This window comes from Lycorma delicatula, chromosome 6 (genome assembly GCF_047948215.1).
Source record: "Lycorma delicatula isolate Av1 chromosome 6, ASM4794821v1, whole genome shotgun sequence".
In the NCBI taxonomy this organism is placed as follows: domain Eukaryota; kingdom Metazoa; phylum Arthropoda; class Insecta; order Hemiptera; family Fulgoridae; genus Lycorma; species Lycorma delicatula.
The window spans coordinates 16,469,076-16,496,740 of NC_134460.1; the positions used below are offsets into that span (position 1 = coordinate 16,469,076).

A 27,665-nucleotide genomic window follows, 5' to 3' on the forward strand; every position below is an offset into this window, starting at 1 on the left:
TACTTTAGTCGATTTTTCATGTTTTTCAAATTATATTCATTTCTCTATTACATAGCAAAAAATAAATTTGATATTTAAAAAAAAATTTAATTATATTTTTTTTAAGTACTGATATAACCGTTGATACACAGTGGTAAAACAGTAATTTTACATGTTTATAAATAAATGAATTGAAAAAAAATATTTTAATACGTCACCAATAAAATTGATAAGTAAAATATATGTAACCATCTTTTTCTTAAAATTAAAAATTTCACATCAACATAATAAATGAGAAATTCATCAACATAATAAATGAGAAATTGTTGGGAACTGTACATATTAAAATTAAAAATTAAGTTAATTTTAAAAAAAAATTTGTAAGTACAATATTAATTGAAAAGTATATGATCATTCATGCCAACTGTTTTTCTTTTTAATCAATACTCTTTTTTTATTTTTATATATATGAAACAAAAATTTATTCATATTTTTATAAACAATTATAATTATTTTTCATTAAATCACAGCCTGTATTTTTTTTTAATATTAATTTAAAATACAATCTAATATTAATTAAACAATTATCCTAAAATAAGTTAATAAGTAATTCAATAAACACACGTTTACATGAAAATTAATTTTAAAAATACACTACTTATATCCACATCAGAAAATGTGGATATGTTCTTGTAAAAATAAAAGTCCTCCTTATCAGTAAATATTTTATAAATCTTACATTAAATACTAGACCTGTCAACAAAATTTAATTAAAAACAAAAAAAGAAGAAATTTACATTAAACACAGAAAACCTCAATAGTTTAAAATATATATAAAGAAATATGTATACATGTTTATTTGTCTGTTTTTAAAGGCTTTTAATTTTTTTGCTTATACATAATTAAATACAAACAAAATAAGTTTCCCTTGCAAATTTTTCAATATTTTTTTACATACAAGGGATTTCTTGAAAGAAAAACAGGTTAATTATAAAAGTTAAAAACATGTAAATATTATCGATCAACCTTTATTGTTTTTTTTTTTTACCAAAACCAAAACACATTCATTAGTCATCTCCTCTTGATAATAGCAACCAATATCGAGGCGTGTGTCAAACTTATTCATGAACTTTGATAATAGTCTTGTTGCACTTCTACTCTAGTAGATCATTTAACCACCATGAAAAAGCTTATTTTAAATAATCATCACCTACTTAACTGTTACCACCCAAAAATTTCTATAATTATGTGAATGGATAGTTGCAGTCTTCAGAACTGTAATATACACTATGATAAATGTTTGATAACATTCCATGAGAGTCAAAAAGCTAATATATAACTATTCTAAGTTAAGATAGTACAAAAACATTATTGGTGTTTCTCCCGTCTCTAAATGCTCATTTTCTGTAGATAAGTTATTTGTTTAATACAAATATTTTGTTTTTCTACTAAAATGTTCCTTAAACTTTCAGTTTTCTTCCCTTACTCCTCAGAATTTTCCTTAGAGTTTTCTGATTACAATTCATCTGCAGATTTGGGTGTTCATCTTCAGAAACTCGATTGGCATATGTGAAGTGGTATGGGCAATGCTAGTAGGGTGATGGTGTGCTGCGTTCAAGGACTGATTAGAAGCAGGAATTCAGTTGGCTTATTGTATTCGTGTAGTTACGTTGATTCACTGTACATTGTTACTGATATTTATTAAACGAAATATAACATCGACATCTTCCAAAGATGTGCATTATGTAAAATCATATGCAATTTTCAAATACAACATAAAGCCCTACCGACATTGAAAAACAATTATTAGTTTTAAAACCAAACACTCATATCTGCAGATAAATTGCAATAATGAAAATCTAAGAAAAATTCTTAGTAGTATAGGAAAACCTATACTTTACTTTCATCTAAAAAGATGAAAGTAAACTGAAAATAAAAGGAAAATTTTAATAAAAAAATAAAAAAAACATATTAAACATATTAAACATATACATATTAAATGAATAGACTGTCTAAAGAAAATAAACATTTACAAATGGGAAGGAAGACCGATTCGGATGAATCTTATATTCACTTATGGGAAAAGTTATGGTTGCACCAATGGCTCAAACAAAAAGGCTCTAACACAGGAGAAATTCAAAATGCTCTTTTAATTTTAACATTGTGCCAAAGAAAAAGGAGAATACCAGTACTATATGAATGCCGATAATTACAAAAAAATGACAGAATAAAGCTAATTCCAAATCTTCTACATCGATCGGTTTTTATAATAGATAATGCTTGGTACCGAACATAAAGTTGTACAAGGTGTCAAATTCAATCGGCTAAAAACATAAACTGTTATAGTGGTTTCGAGAGAGAAATGTTCTGTACTCAGCAGATATGTTAAAAACATAACTGTACGAATTAGTGCAAATTAACAAACCCAGTACGGAGTACTACTTCGATAAAATATTGCAGGATCACGGTCACAACATAATAAATAAGATTGCCACCCTACCGTCCTGAAATTAACCCAATTGAGTTGGTTTGAGCGAACATAAAGTCAGGTAGCGAACAAAAATGTCTTTCATTGGAGAAATATAAATGATATAAAAGAAATTCCTGAGAAAAAGTTTCTGAACTGCCAGTGGAATGTTGGAAGCAATGTTGCAAACATGGACTAACAATAGAAAAAAATTATGAAATAGATAGGGAGTTGCCGACATGCAAACTGACAGCACCAATGAGTCATACTCATCGAACAATGTGAGATCTGATGATATAGATGGGATTGAGCCGCTTGATTAAAAAATCCTTATCTACCCTAATTACCTGTTAACTAAATAAACAAACAAAAAATTGTAAAGAATAAATGAAATTTCAAAAAGAAATAAAAATTGTAATTGTATAACTAAAAAACTAAATAGTCTAGCAATTTAAAAAAAAAAAAAAAAAAATTTAGTTGATTGAACAACAATAAATATAAATAAAAATATCAAAAGGGAAATAGTTATGTATCTGTGAGCATTCAGTGCACTGTTGAGCATATGCATGTACACAATACATACTTGTGTATGTATGTGTGTGTGGTCGACCCTTTGTTCCACCTAGCAGTACATACCAACCATCACCACCCTGCGCATTGACTTGTATGTTTATGCTTTCTTAACTTACAACACTTGTAAATTTTATATTAATTTATTTGTAGTCGATAAAAAACCACAATATGACCACAGTGCTAATGAAATTTTTTACCTTATTTTACAATCTCTGCACGTCAAGTAATTGGTTATGATTGAGGATCATCCTAAAAGGTGTTTTATAATATTTATTAATTCTACTGTAATAAAACTTATAATTCTTTAAATAATCATAACACAAAACCTCAAAATCGTGCCTCTGTGTTTTCGTTCAAATACATTTTATAAATTCATAAACTATACCAGAGTAAAATTTCAACATTAGTTAGTAATTCTGTTTTATCTTCTTAAAAATAACAAAACACATAGAAAGTGGTAATCTACAATAAAACAAACTGGCTGACCATGAATCCAAAGATTTAAATTAAATTTACCAAATTCTACAAAATAATTTACTAACAGCTGTTACTTCCTTCTAAGATAACCCTTGTATGTTGGTCGAGTTTTATCATATATTTACAAAAAGGTATATGTATATATATATATATATATATATATACTATAAACATATAATATATAGTATAACATACTATATATTACAAAATGTAGTTAGTGTGTTATAAAAAGGGAAATAGATATGACATCTACAAATAATATAAACAATTCATTCTAAGCAAAATAGATGATAGTTTTAAGCAAAATACAAAAGTTTTTTTCTTAATGCAATTTCTTTTTCTTCGTATTTTTTTTATAGTATTTCAATATTTGTTAGTGTAATATAAACTCAAGGGATAGTTTAAAACAAAACATTTAAATTATGTTGACAAAAACTGAATTATTAATATCTTTTTGGTTAATGTTGGCTACTGGTTAATACAGGAGTTTTTTTTTTTTATTTACTTTAAAAGTAAACTAATAACTTGCAATTAATTTTATAATTTCACGACTGCTGGAATTATAATACTTCTATCTAATATAATTAAATATAATTGTTACGTTTCAGAAGGAAAAGGATTTTACATGCCAACTGAAAAATTAAAAACAATTATTTTTTTCTAATGGCTTTCCATTACTTAATATTACTTGTCAAATGAGTGTCCTGTATTACTTAAGAATGAGAAAAATATTTCTAGTACAGTTCTGCTAGTTAACCTCGAGAAATAAGTATTTTAAAATGTATCCTTTATACTTCAAATTTTTAATGTCAAATTTTTCTTCATAAAATAGCTTATCATTGACATAAAAGGACTATGCAATTTATGAAGTGAAATATTTTTGAAACTAAAAAGAATTGATAATTCTAACAAGATTTACCAAGCACAATTTTTCCAATAACAATCTGTTATAGTTACCAAAAAACATGTGCTGTATTCTAAACAAGTAATCAGTGTACTTGTACATTTTTTATGGAAGAAGCTAAAAAAATCCATTAGACTTAAATAGGAAGACTAAATGAGAAAAAAGTGGTATTCTATTCAGAAGAAATATAAATATAAAATTAAAGCCACAAAACTCTGAAACATATAGTAGTATATCTATAACATAACTTGATATAACTTAGAATCTAATTAGATAAATCTATATATTCTATGACTTCTAAATCATATATTCAGTATTTTTAATTGAATTATAATTGAAATTGGGAGGTCTGGCTTTACCAAATAAGTATGTCATCTATTTGGTTTTTTGTGGAACCACAAGATACTAAACAATAATTAAACAAGCCCTTAAATTAGTCCACAAGCAGTTCCCCTCTCCTCCAGATCACACTAAGAATGCACCGGCTTCATAAGTCCTAGCAACCTCTACGATAGAGTAGGGTCCAACATACATGAACAGAACACAAAATTAAGAATAAGAAAAAGAGTCGATGGATGCAGAAAAGACAATCTTTTCATAGATGATAGCTTAAGATTCCCTTCAAGTCACGCACAGACATCCCATACACGACATCCTTGGACGATCAGAAAGTTTCACCCAAAACAGGATTTATGCTATAAAAAAATGTATATTCCTCCAGATATTAAACAGCCACACAAAACAAATAGGATTTGACAAACATATGATTTTTCCGATCCCAGAATTTGTGAACAGTCGAAGTAACAGATCTAACTATAAACTATTCATTGAGAAGATTTCATTTCTTAGGATCAATTTAAAATTAAGTAAGATTAAATCAAAGATAATAAAATGTGTTAGGAAATATTTTAATAAAGAAGTAAGTGTAAAGAGAATGTATTGTACCAAAAATTATAAAATATTATTATTTTGGTAGTCAAAAGATGGATAAAGTAAGGCAGGCATTGAAATCAGAATAAGACAAGCAAGGAGAGCTTTTCTGCAAACATTTTTTTTAGTAGAGTGATTCAGGGAAAGTTAAATCTTACAAAAAATTATATTATTATTTATAACATTTAAATAGAAAAAGACATGCCATTTATGAATACAAATACAAAATTTATTTATTGAGATCACATCTTGTAGGTGAGCTCCATCTCTGCGTAGACATTCCTCCCTCCTCTTAGTGAAATTGCATGGTTCAATGCAACATTTCAACAGGAATTTAACAAATGTTGTTTGGATCTTTGCTTTTAGTTCTTCTGTTGTAGTAGGTTGATTATATCACACACCAGACCATGTAATGTCACCAGTTCTTAAAATTATACAGTTGCCAAAAAAATTGGTGTACAGAAGCCATCGATATTCATGTGCGTGATGTTAATCCATCATGTTGAAACCAAATGACGTCAATATTTATGAAATGTTTTGAGTTTTTGTGCAACAAAATTTTTCAGCATGACAATGTATCAATCTGATGTGACTGTAGTCGTGAAGCCATACTCATTTTCAAAAAAAATAAGGTCCTAGTATTACACCACACGATGAAACTGCACATTAAAGAGTAACCTTGAAAATTGCTGTGTAGGATTATCTTGTGCCCAAAACCTGAAGTATAATTCATTAACAAATCTGTTAAGATGTAAATGGGCTTCATCTGACATCCAAAGTTTAGTAATTGACCTCATTTCTCTTTACAACTATTTGTTCAAATAATTGATACCACATTTTACGATTGTTTGGTTTCTCCTGGCAACTTTGTACAGATGGTAAAATAAGTACTCAACAGTACTTTTCAAACACTTTTAACCATTATGGTAATCTAGCATAGCAGAATTTCTCTGTTGATTTTCTGTGTATTAATTACAACAATTTAAAGTGTCCAGATTTTATATAACTGTAGATTATTAATTGTAAGTTATATTTTCTTAATCTATTATAAATATAAACAAAAAAAATTACTGAATTAACAGAAGAAAATTACTAGAACAGAGGTTTTCAAATTTTTTACAGTTCCATTCAATCTTTAGAATTATAAATGGTTCACTGTCATTAGTCTGGAAAATGATTATACGTAGTATTTTTCATCTTATGTAATGCATTGCGTCTCAACAAAAATGAAACGGCCAAATAAGTATGATAAATGTAAAAACATCAGAGTACAAGAGTTACTAGTCAGAATTATTTTCTTTGAGAATAGTATTTATTCATTATACAGCCAATATTTTGGTGAACATAATGAAGCTGTCACTTGTAGTGTTGAATATTACCTGCCGTTTAATAAACTTAGAATGCTGATGTACAACAGTTTATTGGTTCATCAAAAAAGGTAATGGGAAATCACTTCACTTGCCACTTTCTGTATAAAACCTGTGATGGGTTGCTTATTGTTATTGAAAATGATTACATTCCTTAAATTCAAATATTTCTTATGTCTCATGCTATATTGCCTATAGACATCTTTTTCTTATTTTGCATGAGAAATGAAGTGAATCCCTACAGTTACTTAGAACTTTTACGTATCTTTTAACCCAAAGACAAATAAAAAAGCAATATAGAATTAAAAGTAATTTCATTACTTTTAATAAATAACTTCATTTCTTGGATGTTTATTATTACATTATAAACATCAAAAGTTTATTATCCCATTAAATATGTACATGAATATTTTATAACAAAATTTGAACATTTATCAAATTATAAAAATTTGATAAATTAAAAAATGTGTTATTTTCTAAATGAATTATGAAATTAATAATGAAATGAAGAGTTACAGTAAATATATAAATACATATGACATTATCTTTTAATGTAGGTAATCTGTGAGTTTCTTCATCAATGAGAAATGTATTAAAAAAGGGGGGGGAAACAGTTGAAAGCGTTTAGAACATAGTTAAGATATTCTACCATAAAGAATTCCAACATTATTATAATTTTTTGACATTTCACTTTCTCAGTTTTTAACTTTTATTTAGTTTTTAACCTTTAACCATTTTTTAACCTTTTCATTTATTAAGTTTAAGTACTTTTGATTATTAAAATATTGTACATGAACAAAGAACAAAGAAGAACAGAAAACTGGCTTGTTATACATTTAAAAAAATTGTTATTACTTTATTCAGTATCTACTGAAATTATTACTCTTTGCATGGTGTATTTCTATTCTAGAATTGTGTATTTATTTTAGGACCTCAATGGATGCCATTGGTTGGTAATTATTTGCAGTTTCGTCAATTACTAAAACAGTATAAATTGACTCATCGTGTGTGGGAAAAATTAGCAAGCAAGTATGGATCATTACTTGGTTTGCGTTTAGGTTCTGATCGTCTAGTTATTGTATCTGGTTATAAAATGATCCGTGAAGTACTTAACAAAGAAGAATTTGAAGGAAGACCAGATGGATTTTTTTTTAGACTTCATGCTTTTGGTCAAAATATCTTGGTAATATATCTATCTATATACATTTTTTTGTTACAATTTATAATAACTGTTTTTTTTACAATTATTTTTTTACAAATTTGTTCAATTTCAGCTCATCTACGCTATTTTAACTTCATGCTATAAAATGTCACCGACAAGATTTTATCAGCTTTTAACTATTCTTGCATTATTTTTTTTTATATTAATAATGTTCAGTTCAGTAAGTACTCTCCGAGTCCTTACATAAGGATTGTAACACTTATGTAATGACGCTATTGGTCTTAGCAGTCAGGTGTTTTCAAAAAATATATAAAATTGGCTTCCTCCAATCCTAAACCTCACTGAGTAATGGTTTATAAATTACAATACTGTGGAGAATAGTAATTTCATAAAGTACATTTTTATAATTTCAGATAATTTTTATTATTATCTAATACTATCATCATTCTCTGAGCTACAGAATCAAGATTTGAATTTTTGTCCAGTTTATTCTAAATCTAATTGAAAGCACACTTACTTTTGATTTTAATTGAAATCTAATTAATGAAGTAACTTCTACTCTTGAAGCATTTGGATAAATACATTCTGACCCCGTAGGAGAAGACTGCCTTGTGACGTTGTGGTCACCACACCACTCCACCCCCTCCATTCTTAGCCTGATGGGCTTTACCAAAGGTCAACTTTTAGACCCTCTAAACCTGATAACACATCACAGTCATCAGTTTGGCTTCTGTCCACTTATGCAAATGCTTCTGCAGATATTTCCATCAGTGTAATTACACAATTTACTATTACCTTTGTATGGCCCCTTTCAACCATGACCACCTATGATAACTTACAACCGTCAACAATCAGATTAACCAATTAACAGAAGTGTGATCCTCATGCCTTCCTCTTACACCAAAGGTTTCACACAAAAACTCTTCCCATATCTGTCGAATCATATGCCGCCTTGGTTCAATACCTCGATTAGGTTTAATTATTCTAAATATTTTATTATTTGGTGGTTCATTCAAATAATAAGTCTTTATTTCCTTTATAATATAGATTATTTTTATTATAATCTTTGGACTTGTAATTCATATATATAACATAATTATATTAATTAATATACATTACATTCGTAACAAACACAAGTTGAGTCTTTGAAGGGTGGAACAACATTGATTAAAAATAAAGCATTAGACAAATTCAATTAATAAGAGCAATAAAAAAGGCGAGAATTTAAAAGTCGTCCTTTAATAAAATTTAAAGTTCCTCCTTTTAATAAAAAAGGAGCAAATGAAACCTGAGTCTTAACATGCCAAAAATTACATCATATTAGTAGTTTAACATTATAAATGAAACTTAAATAACACGAATCATATGAATTTCGCAATTATAATAAGTTACATACTTGATACAATCCATAATGTTACAATTCAACAGAATAACAAACAAGTTTAGTTATGAATAAATGAACAATAATATAATTAAATTGTTAATACTTATGTTTAGTTGAAATGTTATTTACATTCATTTGTGATCTATTAATAGTACTCATATAAATGTATAATAAATTAATTAAAAAGCCATAATAGTATTATGAATAATAATAATCAGCATATTGCTTAAATAAATAATAATACAATTGAATATTTTAACCTATAATAGTTTGAAATTACATTCACATTAATCTTAAATAATAAATAAATCTAGAGAACCTTAATCCTCGATCAGTAAACTATTACTGTTGTCTTATTGCACCTAATATATAAATCCAATACATAATCATATAATGTGTAATATAAATGTGAAATCATAATTAAATTAATACAAAATGTAAATTAGGTTAATAAATATTTAAGCATGTTAAATTATATTATAAGAATATAACTCAAATGAAATTACAAGAACAATAGTATGAAAATAATTAAATCAATAAAAAATATTACTTAATATTATTATTTAAATCAGTCATTTTAAATTGGTAATAGACATAATTTATGCACAGGTCTTTTTAATCAACATTAACTACAAGTAAATCAACAACCCTTACTAGGTTGTCAGAGCCTAGGTAAACCTGGGTGATCCATGTTTCCAATACATGGGTGAAGAATTTTCATTGGTAACTAATACTAAATTTCGAACACAAAGATTGCGAGATGGAAAACGCCATTTATTGTGTTGCTGTAAATACTCCTTAGACCATCATCTCCAGATAGATTGTATAGATTTTTGGAATAATTGCCAACAGCCTGAGCAATTAATTTTAATTTATTGGTAGTTGGGTTCAGGCAGGGAAGTGAGCGGATATCCTATGAGAAAGTGTCCAGTGGATAGAGATTCTGGGTCTCTATGATCTATTGAAATAACAAAGATAGGATGCAAATATTCCTCAAAATTAAGGATTGTTTGTACAATTACACGATGCATATGAATTTTAACGCTTTTGATTGTGCTTTTCCATAAACCACCAAGATGTGCTGAAGAGGGAGGAATAAATGAGGCTATATGTGTAGTTGTGAATGCTTGAATGTCTGATTTTAGTTTTTCTGAATTTAAAAATTGATACAAATTATAAAGTATATTTTTGGTGCAACAGAAGTTGGAACTTTATCAGAGAAGACTTGAATGGGAATACCCCTAGTGATATAAATCTTTTAAATGTTACAGTAAATGACTGTGTAGTCATATCAGAAACTAATTCTAAATGAATAGCTTTAGTAATGAGACATATGAAAAAAGCTGTATAAGATTTACTAAGGTCTTAAACCTCTGCCTGCCATGACAAATCATAATTGGACTGCTGTAGTCTACTATGCATGTAGAGAGAGAATGATCAGGAAGGAATAACACTGGAAGATGGTAACTGATCAAGCTGTTACCTAGCTTTTTGCATTATATCAAACGCATATCATACATTTACAAATGATAGAAGAAATAATTCTCACCAATAATTCTATTTAAAATCCAATATTTCCGACATAAAGAGTGATGTGTTAATTGAACACTCGATTGCAAAAGAAGCAAACGCTCAGCATTATAATCAGTTTTGTAATATTTGGATGTAAAATAAGAGGATATTTAACATGATGATGTAATACAGAATGTTGAATCTGTCTCCTACAAGAAGTAAGCCTACATTATCCAGAAATGGATCAAGTGATATAAGTTTGCTATGACTAGATATAGTTTGATTGTTTCTAACATTATTTATTTTGTTACTAAAATGCATGTGTTGTGATTGCTGAATAAAACAATTAAAGAGTATGATCTAATTCCTTTGTAGTTAGGGAACTAATGATTCGTTCTATTTTAATTGATTTAGTATTATGAAAAAATCTTTAAAAAAAACTAAATGTGCGAATTAAAGTGTGTAATGAAGAAAATTGTTCTATGTAATCGAATACAAATGTAGTAAATACAAATGAAGTTACTAAATTTTTGCATTTTTCTATTAAACATTGAGAATTCATATTACAGTTTAATAAAGTAATATTATTTTCTGGCCAATGGAAAGAAGATTGTGAAAGACATTGAGGACCATGTCATCAAAGTGACATGTCAAGTAATTTACTTGGTGTAAAACCTTCCAATTAGATGGTTGTTCATGAATCCAATGTAGTGCTATTGTAGAATCTGTGTATATCTCATCAAACTGTATGTTTAAGTCAGTAACTACCTTACATAATAAATGACTAAGTAGTAAACAACCACAAAGTTCATGTCTTGGTAGTGTAATTTGTTTTAAGAGTGCTAATTTTGATTTAGAACAAAGTAAATTGGAAGAAGTTGTGTGGTTGGTGTATACAATTCATATATAAATGCAACAGTCACAGCCTTTTATAGAGGCATTGGAAAATCCATTTATTTGAATAGAATTAATTCTATAATCAATGTTAGGTTTGATGGAACAATCTATTTTAATTGATTCAATCAAATCCAGCTGATTGTATAAATTGAGCCATTCTGTCAGTAACGTGTTGGGTAATATTTCATCCCAATTAATTTTAAGTTGCACAACGATTGCATAAAACATTTATGTGAGAAAGCCCTAAAGGATCAAACATACTTGCTGTAATGGACAAAATATTTTTTTAGTGTTTTTTTTTAGGATGAGTAATTTGGAAAAGTAGCATGTCTGAAGAATTATTCAGTAATAATTTAAAAATATAAATTTTCAATTGAATAACTTCATTTAAGTTATCTGAACCTGTTATGAGATCATCATTAAAATCATTTCAAATGGCCTTAGTGGTTTGTGGAAAATAATTCTCATTTTCATTAACCATTTGAATTAGACATCTAGTGGCTAAATATGATGCACAAGTGGTCCCATACATAATGGTTTGTAATGCAAAGTATTTTATTTCTTAATCTGAATTACTAGGTTTAACTAATGCCTATGATAGATTGTAGCTATGTCAAACGTAATTATGGATACTCAATCTAAGCAACGTGGAAAATAGGTCTTGTTGGATTACAGGTTCAACCAATAAAGTATCATTAAGGGATAGGCCATTAGTAATTTTAGCTGAACCGTCAAAGACAATTCAAATTTTAGTAGTTGAATACTGGATAGTGAGGTAAATAGCACACATTCGATTTGTTAACAAATCATTGAAATTGAGTAATGACATGTGACCTAATTCTAAATATTCCTGAATGAAAGCAAAGTAGTCCTTTTAAGGTTGGCGGCATTGTTAATTAGTTTTCTATCTTAAGATAAGAATCTATTTTTAGTATTAACAAAAGAATCACCTAGTTGAATGTTACTATCTTTGCACAGTAACAACGTGACAAATTTGCGTTGATTATTTTGGTAGTGTTGGATTGAACATTTTTTTCACATGTAAAGGTTTCATTAACTGAAGAATTTTTCCCAAAATTCTTGAGTATAGTTGAGAGATTTTTATGAGTGTTACGAGCAAGAAATGATGTGACAGTATTGTTGCCTTTACGTTATCAGTAAGATGACCACTACGTATTTGTCCTAATTTAGTTTCCTTAGGATATCTGGAATTTTGAATGAATTTCCAGGCAAGATAACACTCAAATAGAATTGAGCTCCAGTTAGTATGTCAATGTTATTTTCTATGTTGAACTTGGGATCTGCTAGAAATATATTATGAGGAAGATTAAGATTAGAATTGTCAAATGTGGTTGACGGAAGGCTGTCTGATATATCAGATAAAACAGCACATAGCACTTTGAATGAAAGTTCTTATATCAAGAGTGATGTAAGTGTAACATTGTGTTTGAATTTAGATAATGAGTTATTTATGCATGAAATGGGGAGATCATTTTTAATAAGTTTTAGGTCCTAATTTTCAGGTAAATTTATATGTGCAAAAATTTGCCTGGCTACCAGAATCTAATAAGATTCTACATGAATGGTGAATCTTTTTTGAATCACCATTGAAAAAAGATTCTTACATTAATTCTTAAGATTCTTTACATTGCTAAATTTTGAATAAAAAGTGACATTATTTCCTTTAAATTGCTTGTTATGATTCAAGATAAAGCATTTGTTAAAAGCTTTGGTTAAATTGTTATAACACTATTTTTGTTTTGTTTTCTGTTTTCACTTGGATGTTTGAAGTGAATGCATTAAAGATTGTGTGGAATTAAGAAATTCGATAGTCTTTAAAAGCTGGAAATATTTGATTTGACAACTTTTCCTTCCATAATTTTGAGGTATTGTAGTCCAATTTAGATGTTAGAAATTGGACAACAATAAATTCATATGTGTTTACATGAAGTTGCATTGCTTCAAGCAAATTCATATACCGAGGAAATTTCATTAATAAATTTGGATAAAGTATCTATGGATTCTCTTTTTATAGAATCTGACCCTTAAAATGCACTCAGCATTATGAAATGCAATTGTATATTTGTTGTCAAATCGTGTTTTTAATAATTCTAGAGCATTAACATAATTTTCACTTGTTATTGGCAAATTTTTAATGATAATTAAGACTTCATCCTTCAAAGAGGAATGTAAATAGTGTAATTTCTGAATATTAGATAAATCTCTATTATGTACTAAATCAATAAATATATTAAAATAGTGTTACCACTCTAACACATTACCTCTAAATAAATGTATATTAATGGGTTGTAATTGTGTTTGTTTAAATGTATTTGAACTAAATTCTTGATTAGATGATTTTTTACTATTGTTTATTAAATGTTGCAATTTGGACTTTACAGTTCAATGGACTTTACATTGTGTACAATGCGAAGCTAAAACCTTATCAACAAATTCCAATTTAATTTCTGATTGAATGATGTCATATTTGCTTTCCAATTCAAGAAGATTCCTTATTTTAATTTGTAAGGTAGGAATTTCTCCTTATGAAGAATCATAATTGTGAGTAAATGTGACAATCCTAGTTATAGCGGCCTTTATTAACCCTTTTTATCTAATTAATTTTTCCCTATCCATATTAATAGTAATAACTTAAATTATTAATATTATTAAGTAAATTAAATATGAAATGAATCAAATGATATTACATAAATGATGAGACAATGTAAATTAAATGTATTAATAAATTAAAAAAGATATTATATAAATGATATAGATCAAATTGCTGCAAGCCCTATTAATGTAGTAATTTGTTGAACATTAAAATTCTTCAAAATTTCAGATTTTATCCATAGTTCTGGAAGACTGAAATGATGATTCTTCAAAGTTACAAATTATATATGTCCTGGAGAACCATAAATGTTGAATAAATGCCACTTTGGTTTAATACCTAAGTTAGGTTTAATTATTCTAAATATTCTATTATTTGCTGGTTCATTCAAATAAATAAAAGTCTTTATTTCATTTATAATATAAATTATTTTTATTATAATCTTTGAACTTTTAATTCATATGTATAAAACATTATATTAATTAATTATACATTTGTAACAAACACAAGTTGAGTCTTTGGAGGATGGAACAAAAGTGATTAAAAATATAGAGCATTAGACAAATTCAATTAATAACAATAAAAAAGGTAACAATTTATAAAGAATAACAAAAAAAGTGAGAATTATAAGTAAGAAAAAGGTGAAAATTTTAATTTTAAAATTTAAAGTTCCTCCTTTTAATAAAAAAGGAGCAAATGAAACTGAGTCTTAACACCAACTTCAATTAGACTACGCACTCAGATCATTACTTGATGAGTGCTTAAACACTAAAAATCCTATCCTCATTCGAACAAAACAAGTTTTGATTGCAACAACAACAATTTTGTCCTGCAATTCAATTACACAGCCCTCCTGATTTACTTAAAAATCAAAAAACAGATTCACAAATTTAATAAGCCTCTAATGAAAACATGGCCTACTTATTTCTACTTTGGTCTACTTTAGGGAACGAGGTCAGTGCCTAGACCCTCCCATATCGCAGCTCCTTCACAGGTTTCTTCACATATCTATTCTTATCCTAATAGCGAATATCTCCGCTAACTGGGACTTGATGCCAAAATACCTGTCTTGGCAAAGTAAGCATCCAGACAAGCCCGTAGCCACCCATATATCTATTCTATCCATACATTTTGTAACAGCATCAGACCCCTCAGTCATACTCCACAAGGCTAAGAATCTAAGGAAGCCAGTAACTACGTTCCATTGCCTTTTGGTTTTCTAATTAGATGAATACAACAAAAAATGTGGTAGTCGCTGAAAAAAACCCTTTCCTTTATAAAAAAAAAAACAGTCGCACCTACCTGTAATGTACAAATAAAACAAAAATGTTAATGAAACATTCATGTGAATACATATGAAAACTTTTTATTGTACGAGTATAGTATGTTATTATAGTATATTAAACACCAAAAATACTTATGATGAAGTACGGTCTATAAATAAATGATATATTTTAAATTAATAATAAATAATATATATTTATCTATTTAATAATGCATACTGCTAATCATAAAGTACTAATAGAATTAAAGAAAGAATTGAAAATCATTTGGTACAAAATCTAGACAATGTGGAGACCATAAACAAATGTTTTATTTAAATTCTCTTTGTTTAGACAATCCTGGATCTCTCTAGATGAGTGTTGCTGTACAGTAAGAATAATTTTCAAGCCATAAGTTCTGGATATTTTCATTCAATTGTAAAATTTACTTTTTAATTAAGAATTTACAATATTTCTCAGCCTTAATTGTAGTTCCACAGGTGCATAATGTACCAGTTAAACCCTGTAATACTTTTAAAACATATTTGCCATATCATTTGTTGTCTGTATGAGTCTTGTTTGTTTAGGAACTATTAGATGTGTTCCAAATTATACTGTCATGTTTTGTTCTGCAAGTTGAATTTCACACCTGAATTTTATTTACTAATAACTATCTCTACATTCAAGCATGTTTAATCGATACATTCTGTTCTTTGTTACTAGTAATCATCACTGAGTGAACATTGTATCCATCTCAGGCAATTTTTTTCAGTAAAATGATGGTTTGTCAATTTTTTTTTTATGCTAAAGCACGTATTATAATCTTAAAGGGTATCTGTAAAAAACATTTCATATATAACAATTTCTTCAATATTGTGAACTTCAGAAATGCCTTCATTTACAACTGTCATTACTAGCTCCTACTTCTTGCATTTTATTTCTTAAGTGATTTAGATTGTATTTATTAATTTAAAATATTATTTTTGTGTTGTAGACTATTTGTGAATTTAAAATTTCACAAGTGTGTCAAAGGGCACAAGTTGTTTAATAATCTGTTCACTTTGTATTTTATACACATCTGGTATTTATATTTAAAAAAAAACTGCTGTATGATGCAATGTAATTTATAAATAAATAATACAATATATTTTAAATGAACTATAAATAATATATTTATCTGTGTAAAATGTACTACTAACCGTAAACTATTAATAAGTTTGAAGGAAGAATTGAAAATCTCTTGGCACAAGATTGTGGACATAAAAAATATTTTATTTAAATTTCCTTAGTTTAGACAATTCTGTATCTTTCAAGAGAGTGTTTCATAAATGCTGATTGAACAGAAATATTCATCGAGTATTTTATTTAACTAATTGGATCTGTTTGAGCAATAAAATGAGATCTAAGAATATTCTAGATCATAGAATATTGTAAGATCTTGCTAAGACTCAGGGAAAAGAGAATGTAGCTTTTTGTAAAAACGACACAGAAAATAAACAAAATTTTCATGTTATCTCAATGAAACAAGGGAAACATGCATAACCATAAGTAACAATGTGAAAATAATAATAAATAACAAAGGATACAAGTTTGACACACATGCGAAACTTAAAATATATAAATAGACTATAACACATAAAAATAACATTTTAAATGAAGAACTACAATCTAACTCTAAAAGTGCTCTCAGTGGCAGTCTCTGAAGAAGCTTAACCTAGAGTAAAAACTAATTCAGACCCAGGTTAAGTTTTTCAACTTTCACATTTAGCAAAAGGTGCAGTGGAATAGATTTAAAAAGTTTCCAATCAAATTTAATTTTGTTTAGGTGTTGCATTTATTGATGGGCCTATCGGTCAAGACCAACGTCGTTTCTGTTTACAAAATTTAAAATCATTTGGATTTGGAAGAAGTGCAATGGAACAAAGGATCATCTTAGGAACATCAGAGCTTGTTTCATGGTTGAAAATAAAATGCAAGATTTGTACATTAATTCTCATATACACAAGATTTCTTCAACATTAATATATAAATTATAAAGTAAATAATATAGGAGATATACATACTTGAATAAAAAAGTAAACTACAAACTTTAGCATCTGATGTTTCATTATATTTGTGTAATGTCTCTTACACTTATTTATTGTCCTGGGAGTAGCCTTATTCAGAAAAATAAATATTATGTAAAGACGAATGTCAAGGCTAAAATTACTTTTAATATACTTCTATTGTGATCAGATCTAGGCAATAAATGAAAGTGGCACATGAGGTCTGTAAATAAAGTAATGAGACTGATTCAGAAAAACTTTTTATTTACGATGGACTCTATCACCTTCGAAATAGTTCCCTTGGGAAGCGACACAACACTTCAAACAGTTTTCCCACTCTTCATAGCAGTGTTGGAACTCAGAAACTGGAATATCCTTCAGATGGTCAGTTACATATTCTTTTTATTGTTTTGTACTGTTGCAAAATGGTGTCCTTGAAGTGTTTTTTTTAAAAGTTGGGAACAGGAAAAAGTCGCAGGGACTTAAGTCAGGTGGTTAAGGTAGTTGAGGAACTACAGGAATGTTTTTCTTTGTCAAAAACTCATTAATTGAGGGTGCAGTGTGACAAGGTGTATTGTCATGATGCACCATCCAATTATCTTTTATGGCTGATCTCATGCAGGCAACTCTTTTCCATAGTCTTTCAAGAATTTCTTGGTAAACACATTAATTTTCTGTAGGCAAAAACAACTTATGGACAATGCCATTACTATCAAAGAAACAAATTAACATGGCTTGATTTTTGAATTGCTCATTTTTTTTTTTGTTTTAGCTTTTTTGGTACGTGGTGAGTTTGGAGTATGCTACTTCTTGTTCTGACGTTTTGTTTCTGGGTTATACTCAAATATCCAAGATTCATCACCAGTAATAACATTTTTTTAGAAAATCAGAATCGGTTTCAATTCACCCTAGAAGATCATGGCACATTTTCACCCTGTTATTTTTCTGTTCAACAGTGAGGTTTTTGGGATCAATTTTGCACAGATTTTTTTACGTCCAATTCATTTGTCAAAATTTGATGGACTGTGGTATGGTTAGATTCAATTGTTCTGCAGTCATTCAGACAGTTAGTCGCTGGTCGTACCATATCAAGTCTCTGATTCACACAACATCGTCATCTTTGACGTTAACGGTCTTCCAGAATGTGGATCATCCGCAACTGATTTCCGGCCATCTGAAAATGCTTTAAACCACCTAAAAATATGGTCTTGTGACAGAGTGTTATCTCCATATGCCCTTTTCAATTTTGAAAAAGTTTCAGTAGCATTCTCACCGTAACACAGCTTGATTGCACAACACTGCTCATAATTGGTATCACTCATTTTTATAACGTACAACAAAAACTCATTTCATGAAAAGTTTGTTTATGTCTCACGTGGCAAAAATAGACTAAAAATATTAATACCTAATATAAATCAGCTGTTCATATAACCATATATTTACTTGTAACTTTACAGTGTTGCCACTTTGGCTGCCAAAAAAAATTAGTCTCATTACTTTATTTACAGACCTTGTATATGCTGCTTGTATATGTTTCTTATAATAATAGCAAAACTGATATGATAAGCAGGTTCTTCAGCCTTGATTGCTACTGCTACTGCTATTACTACTGTAACCATCTTTCCTTAAATGGAAAGTATTTATTGTAATAAATTACAATCATCAATTGCAAGTGAGCAGTGTTATTAAGGTAACAGATATAATTCCCTTGCATACTTTCTGAAAGATTACTCTACACATTTCTCAAGCACATTTTGCTTTCATACTTTATTAGTGAGGGGGAGTGGCTCTGTCTGTGGAGCTGTTTCCTTCTCATGAAGGGAGTACAAATTGTAATTGTAAATAGGTAATTGACATTTGTGACTAAATGTAGTGGAGGTCAGTGTCTTAGCTGATGTAAGTAGATGCTAAGGTCAACCATGATGATATTCCATGGCTGTCATTATAAAAATCAATATGCAAGAACACATAATTAGAGCATTTAATTGATGTTCTAGAGGTATACAATATGTAACTATGATCATCCTGTAGGTTTGCTGACTTATTCTCTCAGACCCCTCTTCAACACTTCATCTCATGCATTGTGTAAGGTGGAAGTATTATATTCTTGATTCCTTAAATATCAGTTTGTTTTTTAAGTTATAAAAATTGTTATGATTGAAATATCTATTGCGTGAGTGAGTTTTTTTCTAAAAACTAATCTAAGGTAAAAATTCACACCTAATCTAAATAAAATTTATCAGAAATTAAGGAGAATAAATTTATTAGAGAGTTCTCACTAATGATTCTAAATAACATATTAACCATTTAATCATTAGTCAAAGACTCAAAATAGGTTATTGGTGAATATTACCTTCCTTTTTCCTGTTTAGCCTGATTCCTGATTCTGGGAATTACAATCAGGTATTACTTCAGAGGATGTTATGTATGACCAAGTACTACCATTTTTTTTTTTCATCTTTTATGATGGCAAATGATCACTTTAGTCCGTCCATTATCCAAGTCCCTTCAAAGGGACTGTTCCGGCCTTGCAAACCTACCAGTACATTTTCATACATTCCAATCTCCATGCGTTTTTTGGTGTTGAAAATATTCATGTTGAATTAGTATCTTTCTTATGAGTATGAAGTGATTGTTTTTGCCCTTGATTTTTTCATTTAATCTTATTTTGTCTGTAGTGTTTTCTGGTTAAGGTCAATTTCCTTCAGATTCTCAGTTATTTCTCTGATCCATCTGCATCCTGTCTTGGTATTTTTTGAGTTGAGATTGTACTGTACCTGCTGTTTCAGAAGTCTGGAATCTTGCGTTCTCATGATGTGTCCAAAGAATCCTAGTCTCCTCTTATGCATGCTATCAGGATGAGTTCTAATTCTTTGCACACAACTTTGTCGGGCACGATGGAGTTTGTCGGTTTTTGATTGTTTCTTTAGGTGAAAGAGTGTTTCTGCTGCATATGTGGCTTCCAGTTTTACAACTGTGTTCTAGTATCTTATTTTGGCATTTCTGGATAGACTTTTTTACTCTACGTGTACCAGGTTAATTTTTGTACTTTAGCTAGTTTGGTTGTTCTGGTTTGGACTGAGGTTATTTGTTTAGGTTGTTTATTGTTATTTTTCCAAGGTATTTAAAGTGGGTTACTATTTTGATTTTACTGCTATGTTTACTTCTTTTAATTGTGTTGGTTTTTGGGGCATAATTTCTGTCTTTTTGAATGATATTTTGAGACCAGTATTATTTGCAATGTTTTGAAGTTCTAATATCTGTGTTTTAGCTTCATTGATGTCATTTGTTAGCATTAACTGATGAAGTTAGTGGCAAGAGTGACTGAGATACTGCTATCATGTAAGGTTTGAAAACATATTTATTGAATGGTTTAATATATCATTTAAAATTTATAGTTTTAAGTAATTAATTTTTACTATTTTAAATAGTAATCTATATTGCAATTCATGTCTTATATGAAAACGTAAAACCTAAATTAAACAAACAATTATTTTATTAGGATGAAAAGTCGCTAAGAACGGATTGCATGTTTGGAACATCAATTCTTAATACAATCTGGACAATGTTAGCTGGTCAACGTTATGACCTGGATGATGAACGTTTGAAAGAACTGTTACTCAGTATCACTAAACTTTTTCGTATAGTGGATATGTCTGGAGGTCTTATAAATAAAATGCCATTCATCCGTTTTATAGCACCTGGAAAAATGAAATATTATGAATTTGTCAATATTTCAAACAAACTAAATGGATTTCTAAGGGTATGTATTTTAATAAATCACTACATGAAATTATAATTAGAGTTGAAGTTATTCCAATCATAATATTAATTACAGGATACTTTAAACCTTTTACATTCATTTACAAATGCAAAACTTATCTTTGTCCATTAATGTAATTTTTTCTCTGTAATTTTTCTTTTTACATACAGATTTTCTTGTATAGATTTAAAATCAAATAATCTAAAATTTAGATAAAATTCTCTTTTATAGATGTAATCAAAAATCTTTTTACTATTAAAAAAAAAAACGAGAATGAAGTTTAATAGTTTTTAGAATTTTCAGTAATATATCATAATTTTGATTATCTCATAACTAAAAAAAAATTAAACATCAAATATAAGCTTTTCAGACAAAAATCAGTCGCTACTGATTTCCATAATGCCTTGGTCTACTGATTTGGAAATTGGGAAGATGCTGTTTTGGGATTTGGATCTCCAAGAGAAGGAATTTTTATAAACTCATCCCCAATGCATTATGAAGGAATGATTCATTTATTCCATTCATTGGCTCAGTTCTTAGGCGATTTTTGTTATTAGTTGATGTTAAATCCTTTGTACCAGTTTAAGAAACTCTCCTACCAATAGATTTCTTCATTTCATACAAATGTTAAACTGCATCCAATTCCATATTGTTGACCTAATTTTTGAAAATGCAGCACTTTTGACGCTGTAATCTACAGTACAAATGACATTTATCTCATTATTACAGCTGTAGTAAAGAGTACTTTTATTCTCTTTGAATAGAGTTATGGAATGGAGCATATAGTCATACCAGCTAAATCTACCACCCTTTACTCTATATTCTTGTTTTTACTTTGAATTTGTATTTTATTCTATTTAATTAATGCACACTTATCATTAGAAAAATTACTTTTATTTAAAAGCTACTGTGCTAATATTAATAAATCAGAGAGTTTTAAATATTAAATTCATGTGAAATTTCTCTTTTCAAAATGTAAATAATGTTTTAGGTTTGTATAACAGGCAGTATGTAATTTTGATATCTTATTATTACAAAACTGCCCAAAAAGGAGTGTGATGTATTTAGGGTATATGTACGAGGGTTATTTTTTATTCAAGATCCGTTCGGTCACAAAATTAAAACCACAGTGAAAATAAAAAAAATTTTTATTTGTAACAAGTACTTACATAGTTACGCTATTTCTCTACATAGTCACCACTCCGATTTAGAAATTTGTTGTAGCATAGTACCAACTTTCCAATACCCTCATCATAGAACGGAGCCGCCTGTGTTTTCAGCCACGTTTATACGCTGGTCTGCAGCTCGATATCTGTGCCAAAATGTTGAAACGCTGGCTAGGAGAGAACTTTGTGAAAAAGCCACAATTCAGAATAAGTGGAGAGGAATGTTGTCTTCAGGCATTGTCTTTCTCCATGACAATGCTTGGCCGCACATTGCAGCTGTAACAAAGAAGCTTCTGCAGCGTTTTTGTTGGGAAGTGTTTAATCACCCATCATACAGCCCAGACTTGATTTTAACCTCTTTGCTCACATGAAATGCCGGCTAGGAGGACAACATTTTGGCACAGACATCGAGCTGCAGACCAATGTAGAAACACAGCTGAAAACACAGGCAGCTCTGTTCTACGATGAGGGTATTGGAAAGTTGTACCGATACCCTCATGAGGGTACATTTGTTGTTCCATGCTACAACAAATATCTACCACAACAAATGGTACAACAAATGTTGTACCACTGTACAAGCCCAATGGCCGAACAGAATTAAATGTATGACTCCCCATTGGAATCCTTACATTATAAAAAGTGTCACAGGCTATGTAAATATGTATATATATTTATATATATGTATATATATAAATATATATGTAGTAGTGAAGATTTTCCGGTTGAAGCACAAACTTTAATGAATTGACTTAATGAACTCTGAGTCTCTATCACTGTGTTTGCTGGGTTTGAACTGAATAACTCAAATCAATAGAATGAATAATATTAAAAAATAATAGAATTAAATTGATAAGTAAAATAAGACAATATTAAATAAATTAAAAGAATTTCTGTTTAATAATAATCGGCTCCCGTGAGGACTGCGTGTGAGGCTACAGTGGTAAGGTGATCTGAGCACCTCTCGAGAGGCTGACTGATCATCATCATCAACTGGTAACAAATGAGTTGCCTCTGAGGTGCTCTTATAATATCTCTGCAGTCACCTAATTTTCAAAATTTGAATGGTGATTTTGCTAGTATAATACAAAATCATGATGGAACCAAACCAGAACAAAAATTAACTGATATACTCAGAGAATTTGGCCCTCACTATGTCAAGACCAGCATGACATTGATGAGCTCACACAAATTATCTGTGTAGAGTTTGATGACAGTAAGATTAGAGGTAATGCTGTTGTCATCGGATTGAGCCCATATTGTTGAATTTGATGCTTTAGGGAGACAGGGCAAAGTAGAACGGCATATGTGCCACTAATATTGTGCTGGGCTGTGACTGTGTATAAACTAAAAGGGACTACCTTAGATAGAGCTGTCGTAGATCTGAGCACTCGCATCTTTTTGCCACGGGCCAGCCTACATAGCACAGAATTGCATGAGACAATTGGAGATTTTAGCCATTAGTTATTTGGATTCCAGAAAATTGCTGTGTAATCCACATGGTAAAAGATTTCTCAATGAACTCACTCATTTGAGAAATCTGTAAGTTTAAATTGGTATATGTCAATTAAATAAATAAAGTGAAATGTTTACAATTCTCTTATTTTGCTCAGAATGTTAATACATTATATCCAAAAGTTTTTAAACTGTAAATTTTTCTCGATGATAACTAAACAGTATTAAATAATAAAAACAATTATAAAAATTAAAAAACACAACTACCAAAAAATAAAAAATAGAGCTAAAAAATAGAGGTGATGTTAAAGTTAATATAAAATCATAATGAGGCTTTAGATTCAATCAAGATCAGCGTTATTTGAGAAAAAAAAAGTTCAAGAAAACCACATTTAAACTTGTGATTTGGACAAAAGTCTCATTTGAGAACTTTACACAACTTTTTTACACCAAATTTTCTGATTGCCATGGTTCAGGGCTTAAAATGTTCATAAACATACTTCATCATATATTATAAACTACAGTAATATACAAATCTGCGTTTGAGGCAAACAAGATAGAAATTCCCGGCCTTAAGTTGTAACATACAAAAATGAGAAAAATACATTACATTATAAACATTAGAAAAATTTTGCCATACTAGTTTTAAATTATACACATATTAAAGAATGCTATTACTTTTTTCCTTAATCAATTTTCTTAAAAGGTCAAAACAATTCTCTAAGAAGGATATTGTTAAGATGTATTCCAAAATACAAATCTGATTAAAAGATTTTTGATAAATGTTACAAATATTAATTTATTTCTTTATGTGGAAATTAAAATTAATTGCGGTAAAAAATGATCCTTTAAGTTTGGATAAAAACTGTAACTGTGAAGGTTTGATGTTTATAAAAAAGGAAGAACAATATAAAATTAAACAGGAAGAATTGGTAAAGTTGTTTATTTAAAAATATAATGTGTTCAATCGTTTTTAATTTAACTTATTAGTGTTATAATTTGGATTGTTTGCTTAATTCTTACTCTTAATTACGCATATTTTTTTAATCTAAACATTTCCAGGTTATCAACCAGTGGTAATACAGAGTGATTAGAATTGAAATATACATTTTTGATAGCTTATAAAAATTAAACTAGTGTATGTGAATACAATAAATGATATGGTTTTACAGGGAATCTTTTTAAAGTTTATCTTGGTATATCTTTCTTTCTTTTTCCTGTTTAGCCTCTGGTAACTACCGTTTAGATAATTCTTCAGACGATGATATGTATGAGTGTAAAGGAAGTGTAGTCTTGTACAATTGAAACCCAACCACCAAAGAACACCGGTATCCACGATCTAGTATTCAAATCCGTGTAAAAATAACTGACTTTACTAGGACTTGAACATTGGAACTCTTGACTTCCAAATCAGCTGATTTGGGAAGACGCATTCACCACTAGACCAACCCGGTGCTCTGTCTTGGTATATCTGCTCAGCTGATTGATGTGTCATGTTACCAGACTGGTAAGGTGGCCACTACTGCTGTAGAAAAAGTTTTTTGTGTGTTCGAATTAGCCAAAACATACTCTGTTACTGCCGTGCAGTGGCATTTTAGAACAAAATATGGTAAATCAACGTATGGTGAAAGTGTTGGCCACCAAGTAGTCCAGAATTGACACCTTGCAACTACTTTTTATGGGGTTATGTAAAAGACAAAGTTTTTGTACCGCCTCTTCCTGTTGATATCGGCGACTTAATATGACGTATTAGAAATGCTGTTGCTACCATTGACCAATATATGCTTGCACATGTTTGGGACGAATTCAATAAATTGATATCTGTCGTGTTAAAAATGGTGTACACATTAAACATTTATAAATAAGAACTTAAAGAATTCTATATAATTATGTAAGCGATCATCTCATCTCTTAAAAATAAATTTTTAATAAAGCTGTTGAAAGTATATATTTTATTTGTAATCACCTGTATATAAAATAATGTATGACAATTAGAAATATTTCTATATTTATTTTGATAAAATAGCAGCAGAAACTCACACAATGTTAGTGCGGATATTCAGTTGATGCTTTTTTTCTTTTTTTTCTTTTTTTTTTTTTTTGGGCGAAAAACGGTTGAACGTTATCATCGCCCGGAAAATAAATAAATAGAAAAATAAATAAAAATAATTTAAGGTTTTTAGATAACATTAAAACTTAAAACTACTATCACAGAAACAAAATCCGGAATGGGTGTAAAAGGCCCATTCTCAGATAACAAAAACACTAATATGCAACTTAAAACTATGTTAAAAACTATCACATTAAAAATAAATAAAACTTAAAACTAAAAAAGGAGATAAAACTTAAAACTATTACGTTTACAGTCTTACAACTAATATCACAAAAATCTTGCAACTAATATCACATACGAATTTAAAAAACAAACAAAAAAAAATATGAATATATATATAGGAAAAAAAAAAAAAATCCGATAGGGAGTGTAAAAGGCTCCCTACTCGGATAACAAAAACAATACATAGGACAATACATACAATTACGAAAGAATACATACTTATTAAATTTTTTGTATTAACCCTATACTATGTAAAAATATAAACATCCGGTTTAAAACCTCCTTATAGTCACGCAAGATACCACGGATGTTACTAGGAATTTTAAATTTACGACGCAATGCCGCATAACATATGCAGTCCACGAGTATGTGGCGCACAGTCACGCGGCAGTTGCATCTTGCGCATAGAGGTGGTTGTCCTCTTGTAAACAGGTACTCGTGTGCGACTCTCGTGTGTCCTATCCGCAATCAACAGAGAACTACTTCCTCACGCCGGGGTTTTCTGTATGAGGAGTTCCATGGTAACACAGAATCTTTAATCTGACGGAGTTTATTATCAACGGTAGCTGTCCAATCACCTTGCCACCTTGTTCTTAATAATTGTTTTACATAGTTAATGAAATCAGAAGTAGCAACTCGGGTGGTGAAAGGAGGCTGGTTACATGCTTCTTTGGCAGCGGAATCTGCATGTTCATTACCTGGAATCCCTACGTGGCTAGGGACCCAGCAAAAACTTAATTCTGTGTTGCGATTATTCAACTCAGCGATTGCATTGTAAATTTCAATGACGATAGGATGTTTGGGATAAAAGTTTTTTAAGGCTTGGAGAGCACTACACGAGTCACTGCAAATAAGAATTTTTCTATATTTAGGGTTAATGATGTTTAGAGCCTTATTTATAGCGTATAGTTCAGCGGTAAACACACTCGTAATACCGGGTAGACCAAACATATAAGTTCTCTCATTAACAACAAATGCACACCCAACTGTATCATTTTGTTTCAATCCATCAGTGTATACAACCGCGTCTGGTTTCATCTTGGAGAGAACACACTGAAACATTTGCTGAAAGACAATAGATGGTGTTGATTGTTTATTGTATGTGGTCAGGTCAAAATTAAAATTTATAAGGTTTATTTTCCACGGAGGATATGAGCGAGGATATATAGGAAAGAATGACAGTTTGTCAACATTTATATGCTGCAGCAGACGCCAGGTACGGATACCTACCGGTGCAGTACGACGTGGATGGTCCTCATACTTTCTTAGATTAGGATTTCTAAAGACCGACTCAAGAGCCGGGTGATTTGGTTGTCCTCTGAGACGAGCAAAATACGATAATAAAAGCTGGTCTCGTCTATCCCAAAGTGATGGTTCAC

At 29.5% G+C, this 27,665-nt stretch overlaps 2 long non-coding RNA genes across 3 annotated transcripts in view; both read right to left on the reverse strand.

Moving 5' to 3' along the window:
- Positions 1-27,665, reverse strand: part of LOC142326665 (uncharacterized) — a 184,275-nt gene that overhangs the window by 78,081 nt on the left and 78,529 nt on the right. The window lies entirely within an intron of this gene.
- LOC142326666 (uncharacterized) overlaps positions 14,778-27,665 on the reverse strand; it is a 73,540-nt gene continuing 60,652 nt past the window's right edge. The window contains exon 6 of one of the 2 annotated variants that reach the window (XR_012756828.1): positions 14,778-15,565. This is a non-coding gene — a long non-coding RNA (uncharacterized LOC142326666). The remainder of the gene's footprint in view (positions 15,566-27,665) is intronic. The other variant, XR_012756827.1, reaches the window with a different exon arrangement.